At 44.5% G+C, this 17,990-nt stretch overlaps 1 protein-coding gene across 1 annotated transcript in view; it reads right to left on the reverse strand.

Moving 5' to 3' along the window:
• Positions 1–17,990, reverse strand: part of RBFOX2 (RNA binding fox-1 homolog 2) — a 478,104-nt gene that overhangs the window by 270,600 nt on the left and 189,514 nt on the right. The gene's annotated exons all lie outside the window — the stretch shown is intronic.

Below are 17,990 nucleotides of genomic sequence, written 5' to 3' on the forward strand. Positions count from 1 at the left end.
GGTTGTGGCCCTCAGACTTAATAAGGTCATATCCTCTATTACCCACTCGGACCAGTCTGGATTTATGCCTCAAAAGTCAACGGCCATCAACCTGCGTAGGCTCTTTCTTAATATACAATCTGGAGCAGACAATATGGGAGGCCATGCCTTGATGTCCCTTGACGCCCATAAGGAGTTTGATAGCATTGAATGGACTTACCTCTGGACAATTATGCATAAATTTGGATTCAGGGAAGGATTTATCTCATGGGTCCAACTCCTTTATATCGCCCCTGCAGCAGTTTTTTTTAGGGAATCGGGTAGGGTATCCCCAGAGTTTTATCTCTATAGAGGTACTAGGCAAGGGTGTCCTTTATCCCCGTTAATTTTTGCCCTCGCTAATGAGCCCATGGCAGCTCTTATTCGCTCCAATAGCTTAATTCATGGGTTTCGCTATGGCTCCCTCTATGAAAAACTTGTTATATGCGGATGATACCATGCTGATGCTGGGTGACACTTTCTCCTCCCTGCAGGAAGCCATGAAGGTTATCATCACATTTGGCACTTACTCTGGTTTGGTTATAAACTGATCCAAATCTTCCATACTCCCTCTAAACAAGTCCCTGGACCCACAAACGCTATCTGTCCAGGACATTTCTGTCTCCTCCGTCTTTATGTACAGTATTTAGGCATTCAGGTTTCCCCACGCCCTCTTGATTACCTTCATCTTAATTTGACACCTCTTCTTAACAGATTTAAGGACCGGATTAAGATATGGGGTAGACTCAAACTGTCACTGGTAGGTCGGCTCAATCTTATTAAAATGATTCTTATGCCACAATTGTTATACATTCTTCATAATTCCCCTGTGGTTATCCCACGGAAATTGTTCCGCATTACTAATTCAATTTTCCGATCCCTTTTATGGCAATCAAAACCTCCTAGAGTTAAATTAGAGCAACTTCAGCGGCCAAAGCATGATGGTGGTTTGGCCTTGTCTAACCCCTGGCTCTATTACCTAGCCTCTCAATTACAACATAGTTATACACCTAGCAGCTGATTTTGCCGTAATTCTAATAAACTTTTCCCAATCTATGCCCTTATGCAAAAAGTATGGTACATAATTAGAACGATGCAGCAGGTTACAGGATTTACCAGATTTAGCCCCATCTTGGATAATACACAGTACCCGGAACTAGCTCTATTGCAGTACGGCCCCAAAATGGAAATACTATGGTGTTACCCATCTAGCCCATATTTTTCACAATGGTAAATGGCGCCCTTTTGCAGAACTCCAGTCGTAATTCCAACTCCCCTCCTCAAGGCTATTCTTTTACTTCCAACTGCAACATGCAGTGAGGGCTCAACAAGGTACGGATATCTGGGAGCTATCCCCCATACCTATTTTTAATTTTATGCAGGATGTAACCTTGTATAAAGGGCTAATCTTCTAGACCTACGCTACAGTATGCTGCTGAATATTTTTCTTAAAGATTATCTGTTTACTGTGGTCTCTCAATGGGAACAGGATGTTGGACAGTTGGATGGGGAACAATGGGAAGAGGCTTTACTGGTGGTTCAGCAATCCTCTCTTAACATAGCACAACGCCTCTCACAGCTATATCTACTTCTAAGGGTTCAGTTTACTCCTGTTTGGCTGTTCTATATGGGGGTGTGGGCCGATCCCATGTGTACTAGGTGCTGCAGGGATCATGGAGATTTAATACATATGCTATGGAGATGCCCGAAACTACATCGCTATTGGATGGAGGTTTTGGCCACCATCCATAGGGTTTTCCAGGTGCAGATACTGGAAGACCCCAAATATTATCTTTTGGGTACTTTGAGTGATATTCTGATTGAGGATATTCCCAAGCAGGCAGTAGCTAGAGCCCTTTTTCAGGCACGTATACTGATTTTGCGACATTGGGTATCTACGGATCTCCCCACGTTAAAGGAATGGATTTTCCAAATAAGGGAGACTATTTGGCTTGAAAAATATATTTACCAGCATACAGGTTGTAGTGATAAATTTGACAACCTATGGGACCCTTGGCTAGAGGTTCCTGGATTAGCCCCAGCTGACTTGATCATAGACCGCATCCTGAAAGGCTTCGCAGGTGCTATGATCCCCTGTCTGAGATATTTGCACATGTGTGATAATATTTATGACACTATATATATGTATTCCACTTATTCTACTATGGAGCTGGCAATTATTACCTTTGGATGTGTAGATGATGTGCCAAATGTATGCTGCTGTTTGGAATGTGTAATGTAGCTTACAGTGCTCTGGTCTGGTCTTTTGTATGTGTTTTTTTATGGTTTAATAAAACTTTGTTTCCTGAGAAAAAAAATATATTTTTAAGGACTGTGCTTTAAAAGTATGATGTCCTTCAATAAATAGGTGAAACCATGTCTTCCAGAATTTAAGACTTGTCAGTATCATGTTACACATGCATTGATGTTTGCCTATAAATCATTTTGTCCCTCCCTCACTCTGTAGCTAATAAGCACTCTGTATACTTAGTCCCACCCTTTTTCAGTGAGTCTTCAGTTTCCTTTCTGAGCACATATGATTGCTGGAGCCAGACATACTATGATTGACTACATGATCTGTCATTTGGATCGAGTCACTGTCTGCCAATCATCGCTATCTCACCACAACTGGATCTGTTACAGAGATCACACTTGAAATCCTTAGTTTGGGGAGACAGAACAGTCAGAACCTACCAGGCGACTACACTTACATAAAAGCTCTAAAGAATCTTTATGAAGAAAGGAATACAGAAATAAGGGTTTTATCTTAGGGCTAGAATTATAGCAATTTAAGGATAGATTTTGAGTTTAGCTAGGAGAGGAAAAATAAATCCCAAATATTGCCAGTGCTGGTCCAGGCAAGAGAGAACATTGAGGGATATAGCAGTAGATCCTATTGCAGGAGATCCATGAGGCATATGGCATAAGATCCTATAAACCCAAAATTAAATTACATTAAAAAAAATCATATATATATATATATATATATATATATATATATAGATATATATATATTCATATATATTATTATTATACAGTATTTATATAGCGCCAAGGGGTATGCTCAGCGCTTTACAGTATATATATGTATACAGTATATATCACAGCTTACCATTTTTCCTTTTTCAGGCCTTTTCCCTTTGTTTTCACCTGCTAATCCTGCAAATAACACACTTCTAATCACTGGATAGCTATGCTATCCAGTGATTAGAAGTGTGTTATTTGCAGGATAAGGCTGGACTTCAAGCATGTCAGCCATTGTTTATATTCATTACATAGAGAATGGGGAAATTAGTAATTTACAGAAGAAAGATAAGATTGTTTTTTTCTTTCAATTCAGCTCACATGAAGTGACAAGGACTTTCTGGGCATTTCTGTCAAGACCAAAAGGTATTGTACTTCAAAAATGTAACCTGAAAAAATAAAACAAATACAAGCACCACATCTTAAGGACAGGAAAACTGCGATTTAATATTTTTTTTGTTCTTGTGTTTAGTTTCTCCTTTGTCCAAAGCTCAAATTCAAAATGTGGAATATTTGTCAAGGACTGAAATATTTAAAATGTAAGGTGCACATACACAGATTTCCATTAACCAGCCTCAGCTGTCAATCACCGGGTAGGTGATTCCCCATTGGCACCCAGGGATCACAGTGTATCATGGATGGGGAGAGACCTGTATTTAAACAATACAGATCTCTCCCCTGTCTGCTCCTGCACACTGCTTTGTATGGCTCTGCTATGCAGAGCCATACAAAGCAGTGTGCTTACAGTTTAAAGCACACACACAGCACACAGTGAAACACACAGCACACAGTTAACCTTTTGATCACCCCAGATGTTTACCCCTTCTTGCCCAGTGTCATTAGTACAGTGTCAGTGCTTTTTATTAGCACTGATCACTGTATTGTGTCATTGGGGATGTCAGTGACAGTTAGTCAGTTCCCCCCAGTGTCAGAATGCCCATCGCAGTCCCGCTATAAGTCGCTGATCGCCGCCATTACTAGTATATAAAAAAATAAATCCAGTATATATACTGCCATTTGTAGACGCTATAACTTTCATGTAAACCAATTAATGTACACATATTGGAATTTTTTTTGCAAAGACATGTAGCAGAATACATTTTGACCTATATTTATGACGACGAAATTAAATTTTTTAAATTTTTTTACTGGACATGTTTAATAGCAAAAAGTCAAAATATTGTTTTTTTCTCAAAATTGGCGGTCTTTTTTTTATAGCGCAAAAAAAAAAATAATGCAGACGCGATAAAATATCACCAAAAGAAAGCTCTATTTGTGGGAAAAAAGGACATAATTTTCATTTGAGTGCAGCATTGCATGACAGTGCAATTGTCAGTTAAATTAATGTAGCGCCGTAACACAAAAAATAGCCTGGTCAGGAAGGGGGGGGGGGGGTAAATCCTCTGGAGGGTTTTTGCAACATTAGTCTTTGTTTACAAACTTTTATTATGTAAAATCGCGACAAAGGGAATATACAGAGCATGAATTGAATGTGTACCCAAACATCACGACAGATGACAGCTGTGGTAAAAACAAAAATAAAACAATTCAGAGAAAAGTATAAATAGGTACCATGATGAAGCTCTTCTAATGGGAAGATCACTATATAGTTATGTAATGTACAATGCAATGAAAATAAAATCTTAATATAAATCAGATAAAGGGAATCGTAGATAATAGTGGCTAATCTGTAGCAAAAAGACGATAAAGGAACCAGGGGTCCCATTTACCATCAAAGCGGGATATGGAGTGATGGATTGTGTGAATTATCTTTTCCATTAATGTAATGGTGTCTACTAGAGATGAGCGAATTATTCAAAAATTCGGTTCGGCTGATTCGCCGAATTCGCCGATTAAATTCGCTTCATGCCGAATATATTCGCTGCGAATTTAACTTATAAAAAGGGTGTTTCTAGGCTTCAGAGAGCCTTTATATTAGTGCAGAACACTGTACCTTTAATTTAAATGCCCTTGGAGTCTGCTGGGGAAGAGAAATAATACTGTCAGTCAGTATGACATGCAGATGAGTGCCGTCGATCTTAGAATCACCGCACACTTCACTCATTTGGGCAGTCACGGGGCCAAAACCAGAGTGTGGAGCCACAGTGTGGCGGTGGAGGCAGCAGCAATGGGAGGCCATACAGCACCCTATGACAAAATGGAACCCACCAGCAGTGTGAGGAGACCTGAAAGTGGCACATGGCGATGGAGACAGCAGCAATGGGAGGCCGTACAGGGACCCATGACACATTCTGGACCTGGCAGCAGCATGAGGAGGCGGTACAGGGGCCCATGACAGATTATGGGCCTGGCAGCAGCATGAGGAGTCGGTACGGGGGCCCATGGCAGATTACGGGCCTGGCAGCAGCATGAGGAGGCGGTACAGGGGCCCAAGGTAGAGTGGCGGAGCATAAGCAGCTAAAATTGAAGGCCATACAGAGGCCTATGTTAAAAAGTCCCCCCAGCAGCAGCGTGGGGAGACGACTATCAAGAGTCCAATGGCAGAGTGGCGGAGCAGAAGCAGCTTCAATTGAAGGCCATACACAGGCCTAGGTTAAAAAGCGGAAGCCGTCAGCAGCATGAGCAGACGACAGAGACACATGGCGCAGGGTGGCGGTGGATGCAGCAGTATTCGGAAGCCAAACACAGGCCTCGGTTAAAAAGCGGAAGCCGTCAGCAGCGTGAGCAGACGACAGAGGCACATGGCGCAGGGTGGCGGTGGAGGCAGCAGCAATGGAAGGCCATACAGCACCCTATCACAAAATGGAACCCACCAACAGTGTAAGGAGACCTGAAAGTGGCACATGGCGCAGGGTGGCGGTGGAGGCAGCAGTATTCGGAAGACATACACAGGACTAGTTTAAAAAGCGGAAGCCGTCAGCAGCGTGAGCAGACGACAGAGGCACATGGCGCAGGGTGGCGGTGGAGGCAGCAGTATTCGGAAGCCATACACAGGCCTAGGTTAAAAAGCGGAAGCCGTCAGCAGCGTGAGCAGACGACAGGGACACATGGCGCAGGGTGGCGGTGGATGCAGCAGTATTTGGAAGCCAAACACAGGCCTCGGTTAAAATGCGGAAGCCGTCAGCAGCGTGAGCAGACGACAGAGGCACATGGCGCAGGGTGGCGGTGGAGGCAGCAGCAATGGAAGGCCATACAGCACCCTATCACAAAATGGAACCCACCAACAGTGTAAGGAGACCTGAAAGTGGCACATGGCGCAGGGTGGCGGTGGAGGCAGCAGTATTCGGAAGACATACACAGGACTAGTTTAAAAAGCGGAAGCCGTCAGCAGCGTGAGCAGACGACAGAGGCACATGGCGCAGGGTGGCGGTGGAGGCAGCAGTATTCGGAAGCCATACACAGGCCTAGGTTTAAAACTGGAACCCAGCAGCGTGAGCAGACGACAAAGACGCACATGGCAGAGGATGGATCTGGCAGCAGTATGAGAAGGCGGTACAGGGGCCCGTGGCACAGTGTGGTGATGGGGGCTACAGCAACTGGATGCCAGAAAGTGGCCGATAGGGCTATATACTGCATGGAATTATAAAGTTGTAAAGACAGCGGCCTATTTGTCCCTAATAACATGTTTGGGGCATGATTCATGGCGGATTTAGTCAGTTGTGTCAGGAACTGGTGGTTTGAAATCCAGACTAATCCACGCCTGATTCATTTTCACAAACGTGATTCTCTCCACACTTTGGGTGGACAGTCGTGTCCTCCGCGGAGTTACAATACCTCCTGCCGCACTAAACACGCGCTCCGATGCCACGCTACTGGCCGGGCATGACAGCCTTTCAAGGGCAAATTCAGCTAGTTGGGGCCAAAGGTCAAGTTTCGTTGCCCAGTAGTCAAGGGGATTGTCTACCTCGGTTGGCAGGGTGCTGTCCAAGTAGGCCCAAGCCTGTTGTTTGAGGTCCTGCTCCAGGTCCACCTGATGCTGCTGCTGCTGCGGCTGGTTAGTAGTTTCCTCACTGCGCTGGTGAAGAAAGCTACTCATCATCGACTGCAGACTGAGGCAGCCGCTGCTGGTGGAGCTGCCACTGCTCCTACCTCCCCACCCCTCCCCTGCTGCTATGGCAGCGGAACGCGAGCGCACAGGGCCCACAGTGTCTGAGGATGGACGTTGGCGCAGAAAGGCAGAGACCAACTGACTACATAGGTGGTTTTTATAGTACTTTATTTTGGCCTCCCTCTCAGCAGGTGTGAAAAAGGCCACCATTTTTGAATGGTAGCGAGGGTCCAACAAGGTGGACAGCCAAAAGTCATCCCTCTGTCTGATGGTTATTATTCGGCTGTTGCTACGCAAGCAACCGAGCATGCTATGGGCCATTTGTGCCAAGGAATGCGAGGGACTCCCTGCCTCCATCTCCACAGCATACTGCCACGGTGCGTCTGGGTCCTCTGTCTCCTCCTCCTCCTCTACCAGATGCTCCTGCTCCTCCACTCCTGTCCGCTGAGTGGAAAAACCACCCATTTCACTCAATAATTCCTGAGCACCAATGTCCTCCTCTACCTCCTCCTCTTCTTCCTGTCCTGCCCCCACAGGGGTCATGTGGCGTTGAGATCTGTGCGCCACGTCTACCGCACCCTGACCAGCCATTGTTAACAGCATTTGTTCCAGGACGTGCAACAGAGGAATGACGTCGTTCATCCCATAGTCCTGCCGACTCACGAATAGCGTGGCCTCCTCAAAGGGCCTGAGCAAGCGGCAGGTGTCACGCATGAGCTGCCAATGGCTGACATCTAAGTTACACAGGGGAGTACCTTTATCCGCTTGTAACATCAGGAAATCGGTGATGGCCTTTCGCTGTTCGTAAAGGCGGTCTAACATATGTAGGGTTGAATTCCACCTTGTTGCAACGTCGCAGATCAGGCGATGCTGTGGAATTCCGTTCTGCCGCTGCAGCTCAAGGAGGGTGTGCTTTGCGGTGTAGGAATGGCTGAAATGCATGCAAAGTTTACGTGACATTTTAAGGATGTCTTGCAGTGGGATGGTGGATTTTAGGAACCGCTTGACAACCAGATTGAACACGTGAGCCATGCATGGTGCATGGCACAACCTTCCTTGACGCAGAGCAGACACCATGTTCTTTCCGTTGTCGGTCAACATGGTTCCGATTTTCAGTTTGCGCGGAGACAGCCATCTGTCGATTTCTCTGTTCATTACACTCAGAAGTTCCTCCCCTGTGTGACTACGTTCGCCAAGGCATACCAGGTGCAGCACAGCGTGACACCGTTGCGCCCTGCACATGTGATATGCCGGTCGGGTAATGGGACTTGGCACGGGGGTGGCGGCTGAGGACACGGCGGAAGAAGAGGTGGTAGAGGCGGACATCTTTGCTGGACCAAGGACGTGCAAACGTGGAGGCAAAAGCGGCGTGACCTGTCCAAGTTGCTGGTGCGGCTGTGCCGGCACCACGTTCACCCAGTGGGCCGTAAATGACATGTACTGTCCCTGACCGTAGTTACAGCTCCACACGTCGGCGCTGCCGTGCACTTTGGCAGAGACCGACATGCTCAAAGACTGGCCCACCATCTCTTCTACATGTGAATGCAGGGCTGGCACTGCCTTTTTGGCGAAGAAATGCCGGCTTGGCACTCTCCACCGCGGCTCGGCACAAGCCATCATTTCTCGGAAAGGTGCTGAGTCCACCACTTGGAAAGGGAGGGACTGCAGCACCAGCAACTTGGACAGGAGGACGTTCAGCTTCTGCACCGTCGGGTGCGTGCTCGCAAACTGTTGTCTCTTGGAAACGGATTCCAACAAAGACTGCTCACGGAATCCGTGAAGAGGAGTAGCAGGAGAAGGAGCATCTGAACGAGCGGATGATGCCAACGAGCGACAACTCCCCTCAGCAGAGGTGTTGGAGCCTTGACTGGCTGATAGAGGGCGATTGACGTCGGGTGACGGAGCAAGTAACGGAGCGGGTGATGGAGCGGGGGCTGGGGCAGGCAGAACCGCCGTATCTTTATCACGGTTTTCCCAGGCCACCGAATGGCGACGCTGCATATGCTGACGCAACGCTGTAGTCCCAACATTGGCCCCCTGGCCACGCTTGACTTTCTGGCCACATAGTCGACAAACGGCTACGTTTACTTCCTCGGGCGGCGTGACGAAAAATTGCCACACCGCCGAGTAGGAAACTTTGCCCCCGCTACTCCTCACTGGCTGACTGCTACTTCCTCCGTGCACACCGGCACCACTACTGGCCGTGGTGGTAGGCTGCAGTGGAGCTGGTGCTCTACTCCGTGGCCGTTTGGCTCCACTGACACTGCTGCGACCCTGCTGCCTCCTGGGCAACCCACCGACTGTTTTGCTCGCTGGCAAGCTGGCACCCTCTTTTCCTGATGATGCGGAAGCAATAGCCTGATGACGACGAGGCTGCCAAGTGCGATCAGCCTCATCATCATCAATTAGGGTCTCCGCGTCACTACTAGCCCCCTCGGCTGCGTGTGGGTCAGGAGACAGACCTGTCTCTAGACCGGCTACCGAGCCACTCTCCTCGCCAGTACTTCTTCGCCTGGCTGCTGAAGAGGCGGATGTCTCCCCCCGTTCCTGACCGCCCTCTGTTAGCTCTTCCTCACTGTACAGTGGGGCTGAGCCCACAGCATGCGATACTTTGCTTGGTGAGGGAACACCAAAGGACAGGGGCAGGTCGAGGACACGTGATTTCAGTGGGCTTGCTCCCGCGCCATGCCAACTAACGGTTGTGTCTGACGCACCGTTGGCTGTAGGTGTCAGAGGTGACCTGGGAAGAGGAAGACGACCGAGTCAACCAATCGATGATGGCAGGGTTGTCGGTGGAGACACGACCGCTGGATGACACCGGGAGCACTGGCCTCTGGCTGCGACTAGTGCTGCCTTGACCCCTTCCTCTGCTGCCACGTCTGCTCACTCCTGAAACATTGCCTCCTCTGCCACTCCTCTGCGTGTTGTCTGACATACTCTTTAATTCAATAAGCACCCCAAAAATAAAAACGGATTTAACTCTTTGAACGTACAATAGTGGTTGTGAAGCAGAAAGTCAGTTTATTTAGCACAATCGGTCAATTGCAGCTTGCCGTTGGCTGGAAACTGTACGTTTATGTCACTGGAATGCACTAATCACCCAAAAAATATTACCGCCACCCGGCGTGTAAATGGATCTAACTCTTTGAACGTACAATAGTGGTTGTGAAGCAGAAAGTCAGTTTATTTAGCACAATCGGTCAATTGCAGCTTGCCGTTGGCTGGAAACTGTACGTTTATGTCACTGGAATGCACTAATCACCCAAAAAATATTACCGCCACCCGGCGTGTAAATGGATCTAACTCTTTGAACGTACAATAGTGGTTGTGAAGCAGAAAGTCAGTTTATTGTACACAATCGGTCAATTGCAGCTTGCCGTTGGCTGGAAACTGTACGTTTATGTCACTGGAATGCACTAATCACCCAAAAAATATTACCGCCACCCGGCGTGTATATGGATTTAACTCTTTGAACGTACAATAGTGGTTGTGAAGCAGAAAGTCAGTTTATTGTACACAATCGGTCAATTGCAGCTTGTCGTTGGCTGGAAACTGTACGTTTATGTCACTGGAATGCACTAATCACCCAAAAAATATTACCGCCACCCGGCGTGTATATGGATTTAACTCTTTGAACGTACAATAGTGGTTGTGAAGCAGAAAGTCAGTTTATTGTACACAATCGGTCAATTGCAGCTTGCCGTTGGCTGGAAACTGTACGTTTCTGTCACTGGAATGCACTAATCACCCAAAAAATATTACCGCCACCCGGCGTGTAAATGGATCTAACTCTTTGAACGTACAATGGTGGTTGTGAAGCAGAAAGTCAGTTTATTGTACACAATCGGTCAATTGCAGCTTGCCGTTGGCTGGAAACTGTACGTTTCTGTCACTGGAATGCACTAATCACCCAAAAAATATTACCGCCACCCGGCGTGTAAATGGATCTAACTCTTTGAACGTACAATGGTGGTTGTAAAGCAGAAAGTCAGTTTATTGTACACAATCGGTCAATTGCAGCTTGCCGTTGGCTGGAAACTGTACGTTTCTGTCACTGGAATGCACTAATCACCCAAAAAATATTACCGCCAGCCGGCGTGTAAATGGATTTAACTCTTTGAACGTACAATAGTGGTTGTGAAGCAGAAAGTCAGTTTATTTAGCACAATCGGTCAATTGCAGCTTGCCGTTGGCTGGAAACTGTACGTTTATGTCACTGGAATGCACTAATCACCCAAAAAATATTACCGCCACCCGGCGTGTAAATGGATCTAACTCTTTGAACGTACAATGGTGGTTGTGAAGCAGAAAGTCAGTTTATTGTACACAATCGGTCAATTGCAGCTTGCCGTTGGCTGGAAACTGTACGTTTCTGTCACTGGAATGCACTAATCACCCAAAAAATATTACCGCCAGCCGGCGTGTAAATGGATTTAACTCTTTGAACGTACAATAGTGGTTGTGAAGCAGAAAGTCAGTTTATTTAGCACAATCGGTCAATTGCAGCTTGCCGTTGGCTGGAAACTGTACGTTTATGTCACTGGAATGCACTAATCACCCAAAAAATATTACCGCCACCCGGCGTGTAAATGGATCTAACTCTTTGAACGTACAATGGTGGTTGTGAAGCAGAAAGTCAGTTTATTGTACACAATCGGTCAATTGCAGCTTGCCGCTGGCTGGAAACTGTACGTTTGTGTCACTGGAATGCACTAATCACCCAAAAAATATTACCGACAGCCGGCGTGTAAATGGATTTAACTCTTTGAACGTACAATAGTGGTTGTGAAGCAGAAAGTCAGTTTATTTAGCACAATCGGTCAATTGCAGCTTGCCGTTGGCTGGAAACTGTATGTTTATGTCACTGGAATGCACTAATCACCCAAAAAATATTACCGCCACCCGGCGTGTAAATGGATCGAACTCTTTGAATGTACAATAGTGGTTGTGAAGCAGAAAGTCAGTTTATTTAGCACAATCGGTCAATTGCAGCTTGCCGTTGGCTGGAAACTGTACGTTTATGTCACTGGAATGCACTAATCACCCAAAAAATATTACCGCCACCTGGCGTGTATATGGATTTAACTCTTTGAACGTACAATAGTGGTTGCGAAGCAGAAAGTCAGTTTATTTAGCACAATCGGTCAATTGCAGCTTGCCGTTGGCTGGAAACTGTACGTTTATGTCACTGGAATGCACTAATCACCCAAAAAATATTACCGCCACCCGGCGTGTAAATGGATCTAACCCTTTGAACGTACAATAGTGGTTGTGAAGCAGAAAGTCAGTTTATTGTACACAATCGGTCAATTGCAGCTTGCCGTTGGCTGGAAACTGTACGTTTGTGTCACTGGAATGCACTAATCACCCAAAAAATATTACCGCCAGCCGGCGTGTAAATGGATTTAACTCTTTGAACGTACAATAGTGGTTGTGAAGCAGAAAGTCAGTTTATTTTGCACAATCTGCAAACTGCAGCACCAACTGTGCATGACAGCCACCAAAAAAAAAAAGGGTGTATGTCACTTTAAATTTTCGATTCTTTGATAGCTGTGTCCCTGAGTAACGATTCTGTGTCCCTGAGTAACAATTCTGTGTCCCTGAGTAACGATTCTGTGTCCCTGAGTAACGATTCTGTGTCCCTGAGTAACAATTCTGTGTCCCTGAGTAACGATTCTGTGTCCCTGAGTAACGATTCTGTGTTCCTGAGTAACGATTCTGTGTCCCTGAGTAACGATTCTGTGTCCCTGAGTAACGATTCTGTGTCCCTGAGTAACAATTCTGTGTCCCTGAGTAACGATTCTGTGTCCCTGAGTAACGATTCTGTGGCCCTGAGTAACGATTCTGTGGCCCTAAAGTCTCTGTGGCCCTAACTCTGTCCCTTAATACAGACAGGTCTGTCTCTCTTGAATGACCGGAGGCTAATGGAGAATTCTAAGATGGCCGCGATTTATAGCTCCACCATTACACAGTGCTGGCTGGCTGCTGATTGGCTAATGCGATCACATGTCATGATTCATGACTCATGAATGCATTATGGGTCAGCGCGCCTTGTCTGCGCGCCTTCCCAGAGATCCCCGCCCCATCTTCTCTGTCCATTTTCTCCTGTCGCCACACATGTCGCCGCCATTTTTGGGAAAATTCGATTCGTGCATCCGAAGTTTGCTAATCTTCGGATTCGTCGCGAATCGAATTTTTCCAAATCTTCGGAACAAATTCCACTTCGTCATGTTCGATTCGCTCATCTCTAGTGTCTACTCTAGAAATTACTTGTCAAAAGGAAACACCTTAGGACTTTCCAACTGAATGCAATAGCCCATTTTATGGCAACACAAATCGTGTGAATAAGTTTCCCTGAGAAAGATGGAGATCAGGAATACTGGTAAATAATAAGCAATTTTCTCAGGTCAAGTTCATCGGCATGCCAACCAATTTAATAGCAAAATTAAATACCTCAAGCCAGACTGGAGATAAATTCTCGTATTGCCAAAATATATGAAGAAAGGAGCCAAGTAGAGCACAATCATAGAAACAAGACTGAGGGACTTGTAGGTAGACAGGGGAGTTGATTTACTAAAATTGGAGAGTGCCAAATCTAGTGCAGCTGTGCATAGAAACCAATCAGCTTCCAGGTTATTTTGCCAAAACTTAATTGAACAAGATGCAATTAGAAGCTGATTGGATACCATGCACAGCTGCACCAGATTTTGCACTCTCCAGTTTTAGCAAATCAACCCCAGAGAGTAACTTAACTTGGTGTATAATATTATCTCGTGAAAAGTTTGAGTTTCGTTTCTCTAAACGTCACTAACTTAGTGCATTTCCATAGATTACACCATATGGTCTCGCATTCCTTATCCAAGAACTGTTCTGCAATCCCCTCCTCCAAACAGATCATATAGGGAAGTTTATTCATGGAGGCAACATCAGCAAGGCTATTTGTTATAAAGCATACAAATTAATCCTTTACCTCGAGGATTCTCGAGACAAATCTTTTTATAAATCGTACAAGGAGCAGATGGAGTGCAGGCATAATGAATAGTATAAAAATTTATAATTTGCAGATAATGAAAAAAATTTGTAGATGGTACTGATTTTGAACCTTGAAGCTAAGGAAAGGTCACAAAAGCAGAGCCCTCTCGGAAGTCTGAAAAAGTAGTCATAACATGGGATCTCCCCCAATGGAGATCACCAGGCTGAGAGAAGGCTTTTATAAATCTAGAATCCCTCAGATATGAGGTCCAAAGTAAAAGTTTTGAAATCAGAGAGAATCTGCCCCTGTAAAGATTGCAGAGCTCGAGAGACTGGGCTACTAAAAGAATTTGTGCTGCTATTTCTTTTACAGGAGTGGCATTAGACCAAAGCAGCCCAAGAAGAAAAAATGGAGAGAAATCTGAACTTGGAGGGCTCTAAACAAATACAGAAGTTTGGGAAGAATATTATATTTAATGGCAGTTGACCTGTCTAAAAATTAGATATGAAAAGAGGACCGTCATTTGAGCATATTATGAATTTTTGTTATAATTGGGGGGTAATTTTGTTGAAATAACGTTTGGATAGGAAGAGTAAGGTTGACACCTAAATAAGATATAGATAAGGTAGACCAGACAAAGCAGAAAGCAACCATGAGTGCTTCACACCGAGAGCAGGCTATACTAATGAGCAAGGCCAAAGACATAGGCTCCATGCACACTGGGCTTAAAAAAAAATGCAAGTTCCCTTGGAAGAAAAAAACGCTGATATAGAGTGTTTTTGTACACAGTTTAGACGAGTTTAGGAGAGTTTAGCGTTTTGTTTCTGCCAGAAAGCACCAATCAAAAATGCAAACCAGAGGGGATTTTTTTTTTCCTCTCAATGCTGAGCTTACAATATGCCTCTAATCACCCTAATGTGCATGGACACATAGGATAACACTGACCTGCTTCTACAGGCAAAACACAAAGCTCCTGTAGAAGCAGCAATTTTTAAGCCAGTGTGCATGGAGCCTTAGTGAGATTAACCATAAATCGTGATAGGGCTGCAAATTTAACATGGTCAAGAGATTTGGAAATAAAGTCAAGTGATAAACAAAAGCACATCATCAGCTTACATGTACAAATTAATAGTTGCTTGGCCCTTTGAATCGCCCATAATATCTGGGTAATGAGGAATGGCTGTGGTCACCAGTTCCATCACCAGAGCACATAGCAAGGGGTAAAACAATTGTTTGGTTTTCTAACAGTTAATAGGAATAACATGATAAATTGATGGTCATTTTCAACCAGTGAGCCAAAGAAATTGAAGGAGAAGGATGGAAAATGTTTTTAGTAACTTATCTAAATAAATTAAATTATAACAGTGCATGTGGTTCTCAGTCAGGAAAAAGTTATTTTAATATGCCTGTAGTATAAATCATGAGCAATCATTCAATTAATCAAATATGTATGGCACAGGAATGTATGAAAGAATAATGCAAACAAATATTTGTATATGCATAATTCGATGTAAAGGAAATTCTATTATTACTATTATTATATTATTTGTGCAGCGGTTTACAATGTGAAGGCATTACAGTTACAATTCAATTCAACACAGGAGGAATCAGAGGGCCCTGCTCGTTAGACTTTCCAATCTAAAAGTGATACAAAAGGTAATAACTGTGGGGGATGAGCTGATGGAGAAAATACATGTACAGCTGTTAGGTGGAGGTAAGATAGGCTTCTCTGAAGAGAAAATGTTTTCAGGGATCACCTAAAAGACGACAGAGAAGGAGATAATCGGACAGATTGGAGTATTATTATTATTATTATACAGTATTTATAAAGCGCCAATAGTTCACTCAGTGCTGTACATTACAAAGGGGGACAGAACATGTGACAGAACAATACCAATACAATGCAAAACATGAGGGGATCGAGGGCCCTGCTCTTTCGAGCTTACAATCTAGAAGGGATGGGATAGTGGTACAGGAGGAGATAGCTGTGGGGGATGGAGTGGTAGGAAGAGTGGAGGAGGTCAGCAAGTTAGCAGGGGGTGAGTATACTGCAATATATCCAGTATATCTGCCATAACCCATGGGTTTATATACTTAGAATGTAAATATGGATCTACTTAGAAATGTGCAATATACTTATAAATATAAACAAACTTTGGTTTGCAATATTCTTTCTATGATTTCATTAAGAGGAACAAAACTGTTAAAATGACCTGCTTGAAAACACTTGTATATATAGCCCCTCATATGACGTGACTCAATGTACAATTTGAACGACTCTGTAACACTCTTTTGTATTATAATAACCTTTTTAAAGGCTCCTTTATATGTTAGCATCTCATGTGATGTGACACAAATCATGCATCTGGCATTCCATTCAAGTAGCTGGTCATCCATTTAGGGAATGTACAATGTATGTGTCTGTGCTCTGACAAATGAGTTTTCAGAAACATGCATTAAAGTTCAATTGAAAATCTAACAGTATATGGCTAGCATGAACCCTTGTTCATGGACAAAGTTTTAATGATACGTATGAACAAATGTATCTCAAGATCCTAGAAAAAATAACTAATCTTCAAGCACTACTAACTATGCACAGTAAATCCATGATGAGATTACAACAGTTTACTGCCAAACCAAGTACTGCTCATGTTTCTGGGCTGAAAATTGCCCCTTTCCCAAGAACAAATGTGGTCATTTGCAACACATAGAGACACTCTTGTACAGAAAAGTATGCAGCTAATACAGTTATGTGACCCCCAAAATGTAGGAGCACAAACTTTAGGTGAACCAAGTAAACAGTTTGCAATAAACCTGAAATGATCATTCAGAGACTGTGAAATTGATTTACTAAAGGCCAATAGTCTGTTTACTTTGCAAGGGAATTTTCCTTTGCTTAGTAAATGAGGGGAAGCTCTGCTGATTTTGATCTTCCAATCATGTGCAAGCAAAATACTGTTTTTTAATATTTCTGTCATGTGATTGGGTATTATTTGCAACATGCATTTTTACCACATTCACTAAGCCACTGCAAAGTGCAAATTCCCTTGTAAAGTGCTTTTTTTCCTTTAGTCAAATAACCCCTTCTTATTAATTGACAGGTATATTCTGAACAAATTGCCCTCAAGTACAAGGAATATTAATAAGTCCAAGTGACTAAAATTGTAAGCTCTAATGAGCAGGGCCCACTGTTTCCTCATGTACCAAATTGTATTGTAACTGTTATGTCTCCCTTCATATTGTAAAGCACGGCGGAAACTGTTGGCGCTATATACATCCTGTATAATAATAATAATAACTAAAACACATTGCGTCCAGGGAAAAGAAGACCTGTGGACCTCTCTACCCCTCCTTCAGCAGCGCTTCATTGACTGGATCGTTGTGGGACTGGGACATGGAGCCAGGTAAGACACAGCAGCCTTCTGCCCGCCCCTGTACTAAGTGTCCCTTCCGTTGGAAGGGGGGAGGCGGCGGCACCGCGCAGCCCCCCCTCTAAAAAGTGCCGCCCTAGGCAAAGGCCTTGTTTGCCTCGTGGCAAATATGCCCCTGGTTGCAAGCCTCATTTTGGCACCCCTGTACCTTGGCGCCCTGGTACATATGTACCCCCCTGCCCCCCCTAGCTACACCTCTGGGTGATTTCATAGTATTTGAAGACGATGACTACAATTTGAAAGCCATGCTTGAAAGATTAAGGAGCAATGAAATCAATAATCCTCCACGTGTGTAGTGAAATAGAGACTCTGGTGCCCAGCACCACAAAAAACACACTGCTCCTTACCAAATAGTTAGACCCCAGATTATAGGTGGTCTAACAGAGCATGATGCTGAACATGTCTTGCTTGTAACACCCTAGATGGAAAAGAGGTGTCACAGACTTTGGTATCTCTCCTCATCTATTCCTCCCTTATTATGATCTGCTGTGTGATCGGTCAAAAAGGATAATGCTCCAGATAGTGTGATAATGGA

This window comes from Staurois parvus, unplaced genomic scaffold (assembly GCF_062004578.1).
Source record: "Staurois parvus isolate SC_StPar_1 unplaced genomic scaffold, SC_StPar_1.0 ptg000597l, whole genome shotgun sequence".
NCBI lineage: Eukaryota > Metazoa > Chordata > Amphibia > Anura > Ranidae > Staurois > Staurois parvus.